The sequence below is a fragment of the Nothobranchius furzeri genome, unplaced genomic scaffold (assembly GCF_043380555.1).
Source record: "Nothobranchius furzeri strain GRZ-AD unplaced genomic scaffold, NfurGRZ-RIMD1 Scf059, whole genome shotgun sequence".
In the NCBI taxonomy this organism is placed as follows: Eukaryota; Metazoa; Chordata; class Actinopteri; order Cyprinodontiformes; family Nothobranchiidae; genus Nothobranchius; species Nothobranchius furzeri.
In genome coordinates, this window is record NW_027223076.1 from 18,957 (window position 1) to 37,068 (window position 18,112).

Below are 18,112 nucleotides of genomic sequence, written 5' to 3' on the forward strand. Positions count from 1 at the left end.
GAGAATCACTCCCTTGAAGGCATATTTGTTCATTTTTAAGGGTTTCGGGGTTTAAGATGATGCAATTTTACCTTTTGTAGACAGCTTCCTGAACAGCCTCTGTTTAGAGAAATAGCGTTGACACCAGAACTTCCAGAATTCCAACTTCACTAGAATTTCCAGTAACCGTCAGTTTGACGGCAGCCATTTTGGCCATTAAATGCAGGCTGGTGATGACAGGAACAAAACGGTTCAAGTGTATTATTAATTAACTCTTTATGGATGTGTGAACCTAATAATGAGGTATGGAAATATCCTTTTAATCCAAACCTTGAAAAGAAGTCTCCATTGTTTGCTGGGCGACCGACATGGATCTTTTTCGTCTGACGGCTTGTGGGAAACAAAGACAAAAACAACCGTGTTTTTGGACACATTATTTTATGGAAATTCTAACCCAAATAAAGAACAAACAGAAATAGGAAAAGCCCGGAGATCCATCTGACTAAAGTTATTACATCCAAATATGAAAACAGTCAAAACGACAGAGTTCTAGTGTTAAAGCTGCAATGACCAATTAGCCTAAAAATGGTTTTCATGCCTCCTAACGTTCTACATGAATGAATATGTTTATTTAAGTGTCATGCACAACACGTGCCCAGACCAGACAGGCTCATAAGACACTTTTAAACATAAAGAAGTGGCCGTACATTTACACAACCTTTATTTTTTATCAGGGGTGGAGTAAGGGAGGCACTTATGGGGCTTAAGCCCAAGCTGTTTTTGCAGAAGCCCTGTGTCTTTTGTGATGCATGGCCATCTTGTTTTCCATCAGTTCCAGTTCTGAAGTCCTGCTTTTGAACCAATACCATTTCAGTCCTGGTGTTTGATGTTTTCTTTTCATTCATGATGGTTTGCCTTAACAGTCCTATTACGGATCAGCACCTCCAAATCTGAGGCCATGGTCCTCGACCGGAAAAGGGTGGCTTGCCAACTCCGGGTCGGGAGAGAGGTCCTACCTCAAGTGGAGGAGTTTAAGTATCTCGGGGTCTTGTTCACGAGTAAGGGTAGGAGGGATCGGGAGATCGACAGGCGGATTGGTTCGGCGTCTGCAGTGATGCGGACGCTGAGCTGATCTGTCGTGGTGAAGAGGGAGCTGAGCCAGAAAGCCAGGCTCTCGATTTACCGGTCGATCTACGTCCCAATCCTCACCTATGGTCATGAGCTTTGGGTAATGACCGAAAGAACGAGACCGCGGATACAAGCGGCCGAAATAAGTTTCCTCCGTAGGGTGGCCGGGCTCAGCCTTAGAGATAGGGTGAGGAGCTCGGACATTCGGGAGGGACTCGGAGTAGAACCGCTGCTCTTCCACATCGAAAGGAGTCAGTTGAGGTGGTTTGGGCATCTGGTCAGGATGCCTCCTGGACGCCTCCCTGGGGAGGTGTTTCGGGCATGTCCTGCCGGCAGGAGGCCCCCGGGTCGACCCAGGACACGTTGGAGAGGTTGCATCTCCAATTTGGTCCGGGAACGCCTTGAAGTCCTGCCGGAGGAGCTGGTGGAGGTGAACGGGGAGAGGACGGTCTGGAGCTCCCTAGTTGGGATGCTGCCCCCACGACCTGGACCCGGATAAGCGGAGGAAGACGACGACGAGTCCTATTGCATTCACATTAGCCACTGGATAATAGCCAGCGTCAGGGCTAAGCCCCGGGTGAATGGAATATCTGGCTCCTCCTCTGTTTTCCATAGCAGGATAAAGTACCATTTGTCTGTTTCCACGCTCTCTATAAATTTTGCTAATGTTAAAATTTCTTGGTCAAAAAGCCAACTTAACATTTCACCATCTGCAGAACAAATGAGGATTTTTACTCTGGATCTTTTCCAACAGGGACATTCTTAGATCGTTATGTGATGGACTATAAAACAAGAAATGAAATTGAACTAAGTCACATAAAACACACTGACGTCGCACCTCCGCTAACCCTTGGTGTCGCCCCACTTCAATAGAAAGAGGCTGGTGTCACGGAGTGTGCAGGTGAGTGCAGCGGAGGTGAGGATCCAAAATGCGGGCAAGAAGGCAATTTTAAAGAGTTTATTAATCATGAACACACGGGGCATGCAAACAATAGACAGACAAGGAACACAGAAGTGGGAGGGTTTAACTCTGAATGAACTGCCAAATGAAAACAGGTGCTTCTTTAAATTATTAAATTATTAGATGAAATATTAAAGCTGAGATGGTCCTAAACTAAGCAAACGAGACAAACGATGAGTTCTGAAATCAACAACCTTTCTTCCTCAAATAAATTCAGTTCAGCGACAAAATAAAGTCTCAAAGCCCTGATCTGACGAACTTATCATAACGTACAAAGTAGCAAAGAAGGTGGAAAACAAAGCCGATGCCCACTTCCGGTGTTGCTATGGAAACAGCGTAAACACGTGTCACTACCCGATCCGTACCGGAAATCCGATCGGTACCACGCATGCGTGAATGTTACGTCATTTCCTCTCTTTGCCAACCTTGCGACAGTTACCGACGGCGGAGGAGGGGGCAAGATGGCGGACTAAGCAGTCGCATCCGTCTGAACTCCTCACTGAAGTCCCGATGTTTTAATCTTGAAGTTATAAAATCCACTCCTTTGAGCTATATTGACGACGTTTCAGCCCGAACATGAAGAAAACCAACAACACGAAACCTCCGGCAGTGAAAAACCTCCCTTTTACAACCCAGAGAAACAGCAAGCATGACTACCCAGCTCCGATGGAAACGGCTGATTCCAGCAGCAACAAGAGGGACAGACTGTTAACAACCCCTGATAATACTCCTGAGAAACCACATATGGAGAAAAAAGCAAAAGGTACGGCTAGTGATAATGACTCCAACACATCCACTGACACTATACTGAAAGCTATTGAGAGTCTTGGAAAACGTGTTGATGACCGCATGGACGAAGTTAGCAAACAAATTCAACAACATAGCGCCATGCTGGCTTCCATCGCTAAATCAGTGCAGTTTAATTCAGAGGAGCTGCAAGAATGCAAAAAGAAAATAAAACACCTGGAAAAAGAGATGGAATCAATCAAAAAAGATAATGACGATATTAAGGATCGTGTATTGAGCCAGGAAAGATACAAAAGAAGATGGTGTCTTCGTATCAAAGGGAAAAAGGAGAAAACAAATGAAAATATCAGAGAAGAAGTGGTGGAACTTCTAGGAAGGATTGCTCCGGACCTAAAGATGAAGATGGAAGAAGCAGTTGATGTTGTCCACAGAGTGGGAAGAGCGGTGGAGAATAAGCATCGACAAATCATCATTCTGTTTGTGAGACGTGCCGTGAGAGATGATATCTGGAGGCGAACAAAGGCTTCTCCCGTGTGCAAAGAAGAAGGCATCCGCTTTGCTGAAGACCTGACCCCAGAGGACTGGAGAGCCAGACAAGCGTTGTGGCCAAAAATCGACCAGGCTCGGAAGGAAGGCAAGGCTGCAGGCTTCAGGGGCCCTTTTGGTTTCATAGAAGGCAAACGTATCAGGGTAGAGACTCCAGGTACGGGCTGACATCTGACTACGAAAGGAATATACAGTGGAACATTTCGGATGATGGGACTTTTACCTCAAGATTTTCCTACTCCATCTCCTAAACTTCCTCTTTAAAGCTTTTCATGTGTTCCGTGTTCCAACTAAAAACTAATATTTCTTTTTTTTCCTTTAACACAAGGGGACTTAAAGACTCAATTAAGCGCAAAGCTGTTTTTCTGTTCTGCAAGGGGCAACAGGCAAATTGTTTTTTTCTCCAGGAAACTCATTCTGAGGAATCTGATGTGAAATTTTGGTCACAACAATGGGGAGATAAAATTTATTTTAGTTATGGTACAAACAGGTCAGCTGGGGTTGCTATTTGTTTCAACAGATGTCCTGGAAGATTTTTGTGCAACATGGCAGACAAAAATGGACATTGGGTTGCCTGTGTGTTAAATACTGATAATACTATGATTATTTTGGTTAATGTTTATGGATACAACAATGATCAAGAGAATAAGAACCTGCTGCATCAAATTTCTACAGTTATAAAGGAACTTTATACCAAATTCCCTACTGATTATATAGTAGTGGGAGGTGATTTCAATGTGACTCCTGATGAATGGTTGGATAGATGGCCTTCAAAGTTTTCAAGAGAACGTATAAACCCAATATTTGAAAAACTCATTAATGATACTAAATTAATAGATGTATGGAGAGTGTTAAACAAAGATGTAAAACAATTCACCTGGCACAAACCTAATGGTCAAAGCAGGTCACGTATTGATTATTGGTTGGTATCCAATTCAATTTTACAATATGTTAAGGAAACAGTCATCTCTAACAGTCCCTTAAGTGACCATTGCGCCATTATTCTGAGACTACAAAGCAAAGACCAACACAACACATTTAAGGATTATTGGAAATTTAATTGTCAGTTGCTGAGAAATGAGGAGTATTGTAATTCTATTAAAAAATTAATTTTAGATATCCAGAATGATGAAGCCATCAATACACCGATACTCAAATGGGAATATCTTAAATTTAGAATCAGAAAAACCTCAATTGCATTCGGTAAAAAGTTAAACAGACAAAGAAAAGAAGAGGAATCAAATGTAGTAAAAGAACTTATGAATCTGTATGGCAAAGTGAATTGGACTGAGGAAGAAAAAGGGAAAATTAATAATTTACAATCTAAGTTGGACGAAATGTACCTTTATAGAGCCAAGGCTGCTTATTTGCGATCCAAAGCCAAGTGGATAGAAGAGGGTGAAAAGAACACTGCCTATTTTTGCAATCTAGAAACACGTAGACAAGAATATAACTCAATATGTAACCTAATAATCGACGGAGAGGAATGTACAGACCCTAAACGCATTTCAAATGAAGTATTTACTTTTTACAGTAACCTTTATAAGTCTTCATACTCAGAACAAAATGTCACCTCCTTCTTTGACAAAATCAGTAATTGGATTCCAGTAATTGATGATAATTTTAGAAAAATTTGTGATGAAGACCTGACTATAGAAGAATTTGATTTTGCTATTAAGAGCATGGCATCTGATCGTTCACCGGGACCAGATGGCATAACAACTAATTTCTATAAGCACTTTTGGGAAGACCTAAAATTACTATTATTCAGTGCAATAAATGAATGTATAAATCAAAAGGAGCTTATGACAACAATGAAACAGGGAGTTATAAAATTAATTCCAAAACCGGGGAAAGATAAGAAAAAACTAAGTAATCTAAGACCTATAACACTTTTAAATACAGACTACAAAGTTTTTACAAAAGTTTTAGCAACAAGACTAAAAACAGGTATTTCTGAAATAATTAGCCCGACACAATCAGGATTTCTCAAAGGACGGTTGATCCAAAATAATATCCGCTTGGTTTTGGACCTCATCGATTACAATTACCTAATTAAGGATGATGGTTTTATGTTGTTCTTGGACTTCCATAAAGCATTTGATTCTATTGAACACTCTTTTATTATTAAGACATTTAAACATTTTGGGTTTGGTGATGCATTTCTGGATATGATCACTATGTTTTATACAGATATTAATAGTTGTGTTTCTCTTTTAGAAGGCACATGTCCCAGGTTCAGGGTGGAGAGAGGTATCAGGCAGGGCTGCAGCATCTCACCTCTTTTATTTATTGTAGCCACTGAATTACTTGCTATTACTGTCATAAACTCAAACATCAAAGGATTAGACATAAATAATCACAAATTAATAATAAGTCAGCTTGCCGATGATACAACAGTCTTTCTAAAAAATAAAGAACAAATTCCATTGGCCTTAGATACAATAAAGATCTTTTCTGATGCTTCTGGACTACGCCTGAACCTGGACAAATGTGAACTCATGAGTATCCACAATTGTTCTCACTCTTCTTTGTATGATATACCTGTCAAAAATGAAATCAAATATCTTGGAATCTGGATAACTAAATGCATGGCTGATAGTGAAGAAAAGAATATTCAGAATACAATTAATAAATGCAAAAAAAAAAACTCTGAACCATTGGCTACAGAGAGATTTAACGTTGTTCGGCAGGATAATGTTGACCAAGGTTGAATCTTTGTCCAGATTTATCTATCCAGCTTATTCCCTAGCCATCCCACCAAGAATTATAAAAGACATCAATAAGGTGAATTTTAATTTCATATGGAAAAATAAACATCATTATGTTAGTAACAGGGAATTTATAATTACAAATAGAAAACGCCTGCAAAGGGTTCCTGAGCCTTTAAATAGTCTCTCTGTCTAGTTGAATGACTGAAATAAATTTGACTTTGCACCAGATTCTAATTTTTCCAGTTTTACTTGTTTGTATAATTGGGAGTTTTTATTAGCATTTCTACTCATAATGTAGTAAAAACACATAAATAATAATCCTTCAAAATGACAGTAGAACAGGCACAAATATGATCTAGGACAGGGGTGTCAAACTCATTTTAGCTCAGGGGCCACATTGAGGGAAATCTAGTCCCAAGTTGGCTGGACCGGTAAATTAAAAACAACTTCAGATTGTTTTCTTTGTTTTAATACAATCAATATAAAACAAAGTTGGAGCCTGAAGACAGTGTATCCAAAATAGTACAAGTACAACACCTGAAGTGTACTTGAAAATTTGAAAAGTAAATAAAAATAAAAAACATTCCTTAGCGATTCAAAGAGCTTACAGATCACATGGCTAGATCAGTTTCATGCAGCACTTAAAGTATATTTGACTCATTTTACTTTACATCTTTTAGCTTTCACCAGCACATCAACATCAGAAGTCACATCCTGAGTGGCGGCCAACTTCAGGGTGTGATTCAAGTTCTTGTGTGAGCCTTGAGCGCAGCTTTGTTTTAGTTATACTCATTACAGAGGAAACTTGCTCACAAAGATAAGTTTATTTTCACTCTACATTGTAAAGTAGGAAAATAAAGTTCACACAACCATCTCGGGCCACATGTTTGACACCCCTGACTAGGACTTAAATGTGCTCTTTTAACACCAGAGCAGGTATGACATATTCTGAGAATGATCAGGAACACTAACTGGTTCCAGTTGGATGACTGGAGGATGATGGGAAGATAAAAGATCATGGCGAGGAAATAATGATCTGACGAACAGGTGAGCGGACCTTCCTTACATGGGAAGTCCTGATGTCACGTTAATACGGGGATACTGCAGACAGTGGCGGAGCTTGATATGTGCAATATGTGCGGCCGAACAGGGCGGCAGTCTGCAGGGGGCGGCATTTAATTTCCTTTTTTTTTTTTCTTCTAAAAAAATTTTTTTAAGCATCAACCAATACATAAACAAAACATAGAAATCGCATGTTCTTAATAATAGTGATGATAATAATACTATTTCTGTAATAAAAGCACAACAAAGTGTAACCCATATCAACTACTCCCTGTCACATGACCCACGTCAGCTGATGTGAGGTCCCTCTCCTGATTGGCTCCTTCGACGTCGCGGCAACAATGAAAGCTGGCTGTGGGGAAATACTTCCGGGCTAAAAACAAAGCGTTTTTCTCCCCTCAATTCATTTATACTCTCATTTTACCTCAGCGGTAAGTGTTCTTAACATCTACCAATAACACCCTTTTACTTGTCAGTGACCAGTCGATCGTTTTCGCTATAAAAAATGACCCTGTTCGGCGGAGTTCCCACCGCGAGCAGAACTCCGGTTCAAAAACGCTGTTTTTGAAACACTTTTATTTACTTAAGCACTTTAATGGGCTTAACTTAAAACCAAGAGCAATCGAATGATTATTGTTATGTGTTGCCTTGAATTCGGCTATGTTGTCTGTCAGACAGTTGCTTTCCTTTATTGTTGTTTTTGTATTTGTTTGTAGCAAACGCTACTGGAATGTATAGATTAAGCTACGTAGCCAAGATGATTAATAATTGACCTGTTGTACATTCGTGATATGTTTACCGGTAAACTGAATCGAACTTGATGTGCTAATGAACGTTTCTCTGGCCTACAGGTCAGGTTTTTTTCCCCCATGTTGAACTGATCTTCTTCATATTGAAGTGGCGAGCTGGTAGGACCATTCTTTCTTTTTGGAATCGGGAAATGAGCTATTATTTACCCCATGAAAAACGAAGCGGCAGCGGGCTGCTGGAGGTGCCCTGCTAGTAAGATCCCGTTTAAACTGAAAACTGCCATAAAATAAAAACTATAATAGCTAGAGCGTTCTTTTTTTAGCTGAAAGTTGAGACTCTCGCCTTTCAGCACATCTGTACTGTACAAGTCGATGATGCCATCATGTTGCGTTAAGTGTGTCTATTTCAGTAGAACTTTGACAAGTGGTGAGAAGGTGGCCAGGAGCTGGATGTTGTATTCAGTCAGCAAACGTTGTTATATATAATACACTCCACGCAATTTGAAACAAAGTTGTAGGTGTAATGTTTTTTCTTGTGTGTGTGTGTGTGTGTGTGTGTGTGGGGGGGGGTCACAGGGGGATCTCGCACAGGGCGCCATTTAGGCCAGCTCCGCCTCTGACTGCAGACCCGCAGATTCACACCTGCAGCAGCGAATCTGGTGTGATCTCCAGCCTGATCACAACTTCCTCGTTCCTCGCTGCCCCTGATGCACTTAATCATCCGCCCCTTAGCTGATGACAGCTTCAACACACCTCGTTGCTTAATGATAGTAATGCATGTGGTGTTTAGACAGAGACTCGTCTCAGAAACGTATAACTCCCCGACAGAATTGTTTAGAAAATCATCAGAAAAGTTTTAGAGTGTTTCTGTTTTAACTTAAACTTCTGTGTTCAACTTTAACTTTCACGTTGTTTGTGATTGTTTAGAGTAGTGAGAACACGGAGCGTTCTCCCAGCGGCAGCCAGGTGCCTCTCGTTTGTTTAACTACTTTCATGAACTACTGTTAAGGCACAGAATTATTCTGTCTGGTGCTTTCAGCGCTGCACAGATGTTACGTAAATGTTAAAAATATAGCTTACCGCAACTTTTGTAAAGTTTCCAGTGCCATCGGGCAGCCGAAGAAGAGACGATCTCTGAAAAATGTCCACGACACGGACTCCGTTGTTGCCTGGAAGTTTTTTTTTTCAAGTTAAGAAAAGAGGCGGACGTGTTTCCTAAATCCTGCATCAGTCCAAGCAAGGCATTCCGTTTTAGTAGCCATTAGCACTGTGCATTGTTGTGTGCGTCAGTGATATTCTGTCTACGAGGAAGTCGTGCAATGACAAAGGTTCCGTCGTGCTCGAAATGCATGCTGCGATTAAATGCGTGAAATTTTTTTAGCGTGTCGTTTTTTTTTCTAATTAATCAAAATAACGCGTTAAGGTCCCAGCCCTAAAAAACTCAAAGATAGGGGGGCTTGTGATTATTTTAGGGGGGCTGAAGCCCCCCTAAAACGGACCTAACGACGTCAGCGCTATGGAACCTCACTTTTAGAGATTTTTGATCCCCCTTGTCTTTTTTTGTTTCTGTTCCTTGTTTTTCTTTTTTCATTTTTCATTCTTTTTTTATTCTTATTTATTTTTGTATTGGTTATTCATCTTTTTATATTATTTTATATAGATGTGTGAATATGGTTGTGTATGTACACATGTGTATATGCAAATATATGTATATATGTGTGCGTGTATATGTTTACTATTAGTTATTGTCGATCTCACTGTGATGTATAGGAGATGTGACTCTGTTCTGTTTGTTTTAATATGTCGCTTTTCTCCTTCAGATTGGTATGGAAGCCCATTCCCGCCACTCAGATAAAATTTAAAAAAAGTATTATCTCATAATTATGACTTAGCTATCTCATTATTATGAGATACTATCTCATTATTATGACTTAGTATCTCATAATAATGAGATTGCATCTCATTATTATGAGATACTATCTCATAATTATGACTTAGTATCTCATAATTATGACTTAGCTATCTCATTATTATGAGATACTATCTCATTATTATGACTTAGTATCTCATAATTATGACTTAGTATCTCATAATTATGACTTAGCTATCTCATTATTATGGGATAGTATCTCATAATTATGACTTAGTATCTCATAATTATGACTTAGCTATCTCATTATTATGAGATACTATCTCATTATTATGACTTAGTATCTCATAATTATGACTTAGTATCTCATAATTATGACTTAGCTATCTCATTATTATGAGATACTATCTCATTATTATGACTTAGTATCTCATAATTATGACTTAGTATCTCATAATTATGACTTAGCTATCTCATTATTATGAGATAGTATCTCATTATTATGACTTAGTATCTCATAATAATGAGATAGCATCTCATTATTATGAGATACTATCTCATTATTATGAGATAGTATCTCATAATTATGACTTAGCTATCTCATATTTATGACTTAGTATCTCATAATAATGAGATAAATTCTGCTGGCCTCCACGGACTTCCGTTTTTGCACTTCCATATTTTTCAAACTGCAGCAGCAGCGCAGCACACAACTTCGTTCACGCTGAGTGGTCAGAATGGCTATTTGTACGCGTTTGCTGCTAGACCTCCCAAGAATAATGGTTAACGATGTACACCGAATCTTTCTTGCCTCGTCCGAAATGCCAAAATCTAGTATGGACAAAGCTTGTATTGTATGTGCCCGGCTACATACACAGCTATGAAGGTAAGCTAACAAACTTCTGCTGTGAGTTACTAAAGATGCTACACGCTAGCTCTCCACTAGCCTAAGTTAACACAATAAGGAAACGTTATTGGAGCGATAAGTAAGGTCATGCGTGTTTTTCGTGTCTGAAATTTAAAAAAAAAACAGTTTTTATGTTATTCTCAGTTTTAATCATGCAGTCAGGAGAGGTCACGGTTAGGTCCGAGTGTTTCAGGTCAATGAGTTTCTGTGTGGAGGGGCACCAACTAAGGAGATGCCACATCACTTCTACAAAATTTAGATAAGTGTGTCACACCAGGGCAGAAGGTTCTGCTGAGAACCTTGTGAAACAGCCTATGTGAACAAGTAGTCAGACTGATGACAAATGTTGGGGTCTTGCTTTGGAGCCTACAGCCATCAAGGAGTACTGCAAGGTAATAGAGGTAAACCACTACCCTTGTGGGGTCCTGATCCACCTTGAGGCACCATGGATGGGTTCAACACCAGATGGGATTATGTATGATCCTGAGGGCAGCCTGAGTGTGGCCTGCTGGAAATAAAATGCCTAAATGTGTGTAGCTTTGTGGATTATTATGTTCAGAAAAGGTTTACTCTCTGTGGCGATCTCATCCTCATTACTGGCAGGTCGGTGTTGACTGTTGATTTCTCCATGTGAGTGGTGTGACTTTGTTGTTTACACCACAGATGACATGTTTATTCAGCGAGTTCCCCGTGACATGGAAGTCATACAGACACTATTGTAATGTTTTCATTGCTGTTTAAATGTAAAGACTTACTGTGGGGGAAATTCAATGTAAATCTGCAGTAAAATTAAATAGTTCTGCACTTTCTTGTTTGTGATGTTTTGTTTGCTAGCTGAGTAATCATTTTTAAATGGCTTCAGTTTAGTTTCAAAAGATAAGATTTAAATTAAACGAATTAAAGAAGACTAAACAAAAAACGATGACTTATTTACCACAAAAGTGTTTGAAACCATAAACTTTCAATTTCTTTTTTTATTACAAAACCATTTTAAACATACAAATACACATTTAAGCATGATATAGGTTTTTTTTTTAATTTTAAGAACTCTATCAATTGAGAAATTAATCATAACTTACTTTATTGCTGAGGTTTTGTAAAGGTACCGCATCTCAAGCCCTCAGAAGGGCACAGCACCGTTGAAGATCATCTGAGTGAAAGCTTTAAATGCAGTACCTTTATGGAAGTGTGTAAATATACAGTGTGGTTGCCCTACATGACTTGAGGTGCTCAGACATCAGGCTCCTTTGTGGGAGTGACTTGTAGGAGGAAAACACCTCACTCTGGAGGAGAGGGGAAGATGGACATTGACACATCAGCTCAGTGCAGTCAAGAATGACTGTGGTGTCTGGGTGGTCCTAAAAGTCTGCAGGCAGATTTGGCCTTATCTCCTCCTCTGGTATCCAGATCCTCACAGAGCCAAGTTCTTGATTTTCATCAGACCGACTACAGTTGTGTTTCAGAAAATCTGTCTCTGCAACTAGCAATAACCCACATACATACTTCTCAGCTCCCCATCAGAGGGAATGAAAAAAATACAGAATTGTACCTTGCTGATGCCTCTGTGTGTGTGTGTGTGTGTGTGTGTGTGTGTGTGTGTGTGTGTGTGTGTGTGTGTGTGTGTGTGTGTGTGTGTGTGTGTGTGTGTGTGTGTGTGTGTGTGTGTGTGTGTGTGAGCAAACTCGCATGGTACACCCTGGACAGGTTGCCATTATTTACATTAAATAACATATATATGTTAATTTAATAAAATACAGTATATGTTATTTAATAACATATACTGTATTTTATTACTGTGGAAACATTTTAGGCAGGTGTGGAAAATGCTGAAAATAATGCTTTCAAAAATGGAAGTGATAATCATTCATTTTCATCAGTCAGCAAAAATCAGTCAATGAACCTAATAGAAATGTAAATCTATATTCAGTGTGATCACCCATTGACTCAAAAACAACATCAATTCTTCTAGGTACACTTGAATGCAGGTGTTGGAAGAACTGGGTTGGTATGTTGTTCCAGACATCTTGGAGAACAGCAGAGAGGGGAAACCTGATAAAAAGAAAATGGCAATTCTGACACCCCCGTAGTAAGTGGACAGCAGAAAAATCAGAAACTTCTTTTAACAGTTTGGATTACAATTATATATTTTACCACATTATTAGGTCTACACATCCACAGTGAGTTAAATTATAGTGCCATAAAACCATTTTACTTTATGATGCGAACAACAATCGCCAGAATGGCAGCTGTCAAACTGACGGCTGGTGGGAGAAAAAAAGCACAAAGTGAAGAAACCTTTACAAAACCTCAGCAATAAAGTAAGTTATGATTAATTTCTCAATTGATAGAGTTCTTAAAATTTAAAAAAAAAACTATATCATGCTTAAATGTGTATTTGTATGTTTAAAATGGTTTTGTAATAAAAAAAAGAAATTGAAAGTTTATGGTTTCAAACACTTTTGTGGTAAATAAGTCATCGGTTTTTGTTTAGTCTTCTTTAATTCGTTTAATTTAAATCTTATCTTTTGAAACTAAACTGAAGCCATTTAAAAATGATTACTCAGCTAGCAAACAAAACATCACAAACAAGAAAGTGCAGAACTATTTAATTTTACTGCAGATTTACATTGAATTTCCCCCACAGTAAGTCTTTACATTTAAACAGCAATGAAAACATTACAATAGTGTCTGTATGACTTCCATGTCACGGGGAACTCGCTGAATAAACATGTCATCTGTGGTGTAAACAACAAAGTCACACCACTCACATGGAGAAATCAACAGTCAACACCGACCTGCCAGTAATGAGGATGAGATCGCCACAGAGAGTAAACCTTTTCTGAGCATAATAATCCACAAAGCTACACACATTTAGGCATTTTATTTCCAGCAGGCCACACTCAGGCTGCCCTCAGGATCATACATAATCCCATCTGGTGTTGAACCCATCCATGGTGCCTCAAGGTGGATCAGGACCCCACAAGGGTAGTGGTTTACCTCTATTACCTTGCAGTACTCCTTGATGGCTGTAGGCTCCAAAGCAAGACCCCAACATTTGTCATCAGTCTGACTACTTGTTCACATAGGCTGTTTCACAAGGTTCTCAGCAGAACCTTCTGCCCTGGTGTGACACACTTATCTAAATTTTGTAGAAGTGATGTGGCATCTCCTTAGTTGGTGCCCCTCCACACAGAAACTCTGCAATTGTGTTCTGTTCTCAGCTTTGTATGATTTCCCCAATGATGTTGTGAGGGATGTGAAATGATGATGTTCAGTAAACACAAATGCACATGCAGAGGGTCCCCGTCTATAATGAGAGAGAGACAGTTGTGGGAGAGAAGGGTTGTCTTTGTGTGGACGCGTCCTGGGGGCCGTCCTCACTGGTAGTTGGTAAGATGGCCCGCTTCCCTCCTGCACCGAACCAAACGTGGACCCAACCAGAGGTACATCACCAGAGACAGCCATGGTTGTCATCACCGGAGCCTCATCTGCACCAAGTCTGTGGTACGCCTCCTGCACCTTCAGAATGAAGCTGTCATCGGGGAAGCTGACTCCTTTTTACAAACTGCTTCTTGGGAAGAAAAACAAAAGTCAAATGGGGTGTGTGCATGTGTGTGTGTGCGTGCAGTCCAGAAAGAAAAACATACCTTGTTCATTCTACCGGTCTCTTCTCTCTTTGTCTGGCTGATATGATGACCATGTCATTAACTGGACCTGGTTTAATACCTTGTTTCCAAATAAAAACACGTTTAAATGTTATAACAGAAATATGTATACACATAATAATAGTATCATTAAAAGATTGTAACCTTGGTCCCCGTTTTGTGCCACTGTTGTTCAGTTTCTGTGCAGCTGAACACTGTGTGTGTGTGTGTGTGGGGGGGGGGGGGGGGGGGGGGACCGATGTAAGTTTCAGCTAGGAGAAATGTGCCGTCTGGTAGAGTTGAGCTGCCACATGACATCACAAGGCTGCACCTGCCACACATACACTGGCACCCCCACCGGCTTTGAATCCCTTAGCACAATCTGTTACAACACAGAATATTTGTTAGAGTACAACTGCATTTAAGGAGAGACAAACATTGATGATTAACTTCACTTAACTCATTTTAAAATAGAAGAGTAGAACAAGTAGTGGACAAAAATAAAATAACTGTAAACAATGTTGTGCTTCTGCGAGTCATCTAATGTTTGACTTTCTGTGACATGCTATTTATACAAACTTTACTTACTTTATTCTTTCTGGGACACATTTTATCTCTGATACCACATGACACACGTAGTTCAGGCATGTCATTAACCTGTTATCAAACTAAAAGCAATGATATGACTCGCAAAAATGTGACGTTTAAAAACATGAACAGTCTTCTTTTGAACCTGAATCAATCCTGCACTGAACCTGCAGGGAAACGTTTCCCTACACTCAGACGGTGGGGCTTCTGGTTTTTCCTCATTGACCTGAAACACTCGGACCTAACCGTGACCTCTCCTGACTGCATGATTAAAACTGAGAATAACATAAAAACTGTTTTTTTTTTTTATTTCAGACACGAAAAACACGCATGACCTTACTTATCGCTCCAATAACGTTTCCTTATTGTGTTAACTTAGGCTAGTGGAGAGCTAGCGTGTAGCATCTTTAGTAACTCACAGCAGAAGTTTGTTAGCTTACCTTCATAGCTGTGTATGTAGCCGGGCACATACAATACAAGCTTTGTCCATACTAGATTTTGGCATTTCGGACGAGGCAAGAAAGATTCGGTGTACATCGTTAACCATTATTCTTGGGAGGTCTAGCAGCAAACGCGTACAAATAGCCATTCTGACCACTCAGCGCGAACGAAGTTGTGTGCTGCGCTGCTGCTGCAGTTTGAAAAATACGGAAGTGCAAAAACGGAAGTCCGTGGAGGCCAGCAGAATTTATCTCATTATTATGAGATACTATCTCATAATTATGAGATACTAAGTCATAATAATGAGATAGCTAAGTCATAATTATGAGATACTATCTCATAATTATGAGATACTATCTTATAATAATGAGATAGCTAAGTCATAATTTTGAGTTACTAAGTCATAATTATGAGATACTATCTCATAATAATGAGATAGCTAAGTCATAATTATGAGATACTAAGTCATAATTATGAGATACTAAGTCATAATTATGAGATAGTATCTCATAATAATGAGATAGCTAAGTCATAATTATGAGATAATAATTTTTTTTATTTTATCTGAGTGGCGGGAATGGGCTTCCATAATATGGTCATTGTTACTGTTCTAAATAAAGTTCATTAAAAAAAAAACAGTTACCGATGGCGGGACGTTTAAACAATGGATACCTCCGTATAGAGCTCCGGGAGCTGACGTCACTTCTCCCGGCATGCAACAGTTCAAATCGAAACGGCGCCATATTGGCATGCAGAAGCCGGCAGCTGGACTATTTATTATTGTCAGAAAACTCAATCAAACGGGAAATATGGTAGATTCCTGTTGTGCCCCAGGATGCAGAATAGACGCGGACGACATAAGGAATGAGCCATCTACAGGATTCCCCAAGATCCGGAGCGCCGCAAACGTTGGATCATTGTAATAAAACGCACTAGTGACCGGACGAAAATGAAGCTGTGGGATCCCGAGAGTAAAGGTTTTCGCTTATGCAGTGACCACTTCATATCAGGTACTTAAACCAACGTTTCCTCAACTGTGTATGGTATTTATTTTAAATGTTTTTATTATGATTCTTAGTGGGCTTCCTAAACTTATTTTGGCGTGGCTTTTTCTGTCTTATTACTCATAGCAGCAAGTAAACATCACGTAAAACGTTGCCTCGTGAGTTCTGCGTGCTGCCGTTTACGTGTTTTATGATGACAGCAATTAACCGGCTAAGCTGTATTTAATTTTTAAGCAATGGTTGATCAATCGTCAGATCACACATAAAAAGCACTTTGGATTGCTATTATCTGTGTCACCGAGACTACTTACGTGTAAATCTGTTATTTGTCCGTCCATCCATCCATTTTCATCCGCGTATCCGGAGTCGGGTTGCGGGGGCAGTAGCGTGACTTCCCTCTCCCCAGCCGCCGGAGCCAGCTCCTCCGGGTAAGTCCCAAGGGGTTTCCCCGGCCAGGTCCGGTGTTGTGCCGGTAAGAAGTCCGCTACGACAGCTTCTGGCGTTTTTAAAAAGTATCCCAGGGGCACGGTAAGGGTCGGAGATGTTTAGTCTATTTAATTTCTGACTATATAAAACGATTTCTTCTGTTTTAAAGTGTGAAGTAAACTCCGACGAAGTAAAATCCAAGCGGATCCCGTTCATGTTCATGGTTACATCCGTGTTTGTTTACCTTTTTTGCATGCCAAAATGGCGTCCACTAACTGAAAGCCACGTGGGGTCCGGAGCTCTATACAACGAAATTCATGATTTTCTCCTCAACGGAGAGCTTCCGGCGATTGAACAAAAGCGCTGTAAAATAAGAAGAATGGCGCCTAATTACAGACTTAAAGGTAAGTACGATAATTAAAGATGATCTTTTATCATGGTCTACAGGATGCAGGATGGCGCCGCAGATGGCAGCCTCGGTACATTGCTCTCTTTTGTTTGTGTTGTTATTGTATATATTTTTTGGAAATCAGCGATGCAAAACGGATTACTTTCAGTAGAGATGAACTACTGGGTATCAGGCAACAAACCACAGAAACGGATTTTCAAAAATTTGAGGACCCGGGGAGTTTATTGGAAGTTTTGATCGGAGGAACTGCTGTTTGTTGGAGAAGGAAGCGCAGGAGGGGTAAACGAGCAGGATCGCTGGTGAGACTCCGCCAACGGGGATTTCGTATGCCTCTCCCAGCAATACACCTAGCGAACGTCCGATCCCTACCTAATAAAATGGACAAGCTGGTCCTTCTGAACAGGACCAACCGAGACTTTGCACACTCCGCTGCCCTCTGCTTTACGGAAACGTGGCTCAGTGACTTGATTCCTGATAATGGCTTATACCCAAGGCCGAATTAACCATATGGGCAACTGGGCAATTGCCCAGGGCCCACAAATTCTAAAGGGCCCAGGGCAGCAAGGGCACGAGCAAAATACTGTATCTGTAATCTCCCGCTTTATATTAAACTAGTGTGACCGTATACGTCCTGTTTTCCCCGGACATGTCCGCTTTTCACTTTGTCCGGGATGTTCGGGTTCTTGTATTGATGAAAATGTCCGGCTTTTCATCCAGGAGCAGGGATGGGGGGAGCTGTATATCCTACACATCCAGGGGAGCCGGAGAAAAGTTTTCCACCTATATTACTATATTATCATTCATGGATTCTTTTCAGCAGAGAGTGGCAGAGCGATGATCGGTGCGCAGCGCTCCAGGCTGCTGCGTCCAGCGCACGGTCCATTCTCAAAGTGTATGGGGTGCCATTTGTAAAGTCAAACAGTCATAATCTAACAGC

At 40.2% G+C, this 18,112-nt stretch overlaps 1 protein-coding gene and 1 long non-coding RNA gene across 3 annotated transcripts in view; one reads left to right on the forward strand and one right to left on the reverse strand.

Moving 5' to 3' along the window:
- The first annotated feature begins 7,609 nt into the window (after window positions 1-7,609).
- The window catches only part of LOC129159996 (gypsy retrotransposon integrase-like protein 1), a 30,081-nt gene continuing 19,578 nt past the window's right edge, over window positions 7,610-18,112 (forward strand). Inside the window, exon 1 of the mRNA XM_070547854.1 lies at window positions 7,610-8,139. The gene's annotated coding sequence lies outside the window, so the exon portion shown is untranslated. The remainder of the gene's footprint in view (window positions 8,140-18,112) is intronic.
- LOC129159997 (uncharacterized) lies at window positions 14,050-14,563 on the reverse strand. Of its 2 annotated transcripts, none has more exons than XR_011517860.1 (3): window positions 14,473-14,563; window positions 14,311-14,389; window positions 14,050-14,234 (listed from the first exon to the last, which is right to left on the reverse strand). It is a non-coding gene; the product is annotated as an uncharacterized lncRNA (long non-coding RNA). The 2 variants fall into 2 exon arrangements; XR_011517861.1 differs by having other exon boundaries at window positions 14,052-14,231.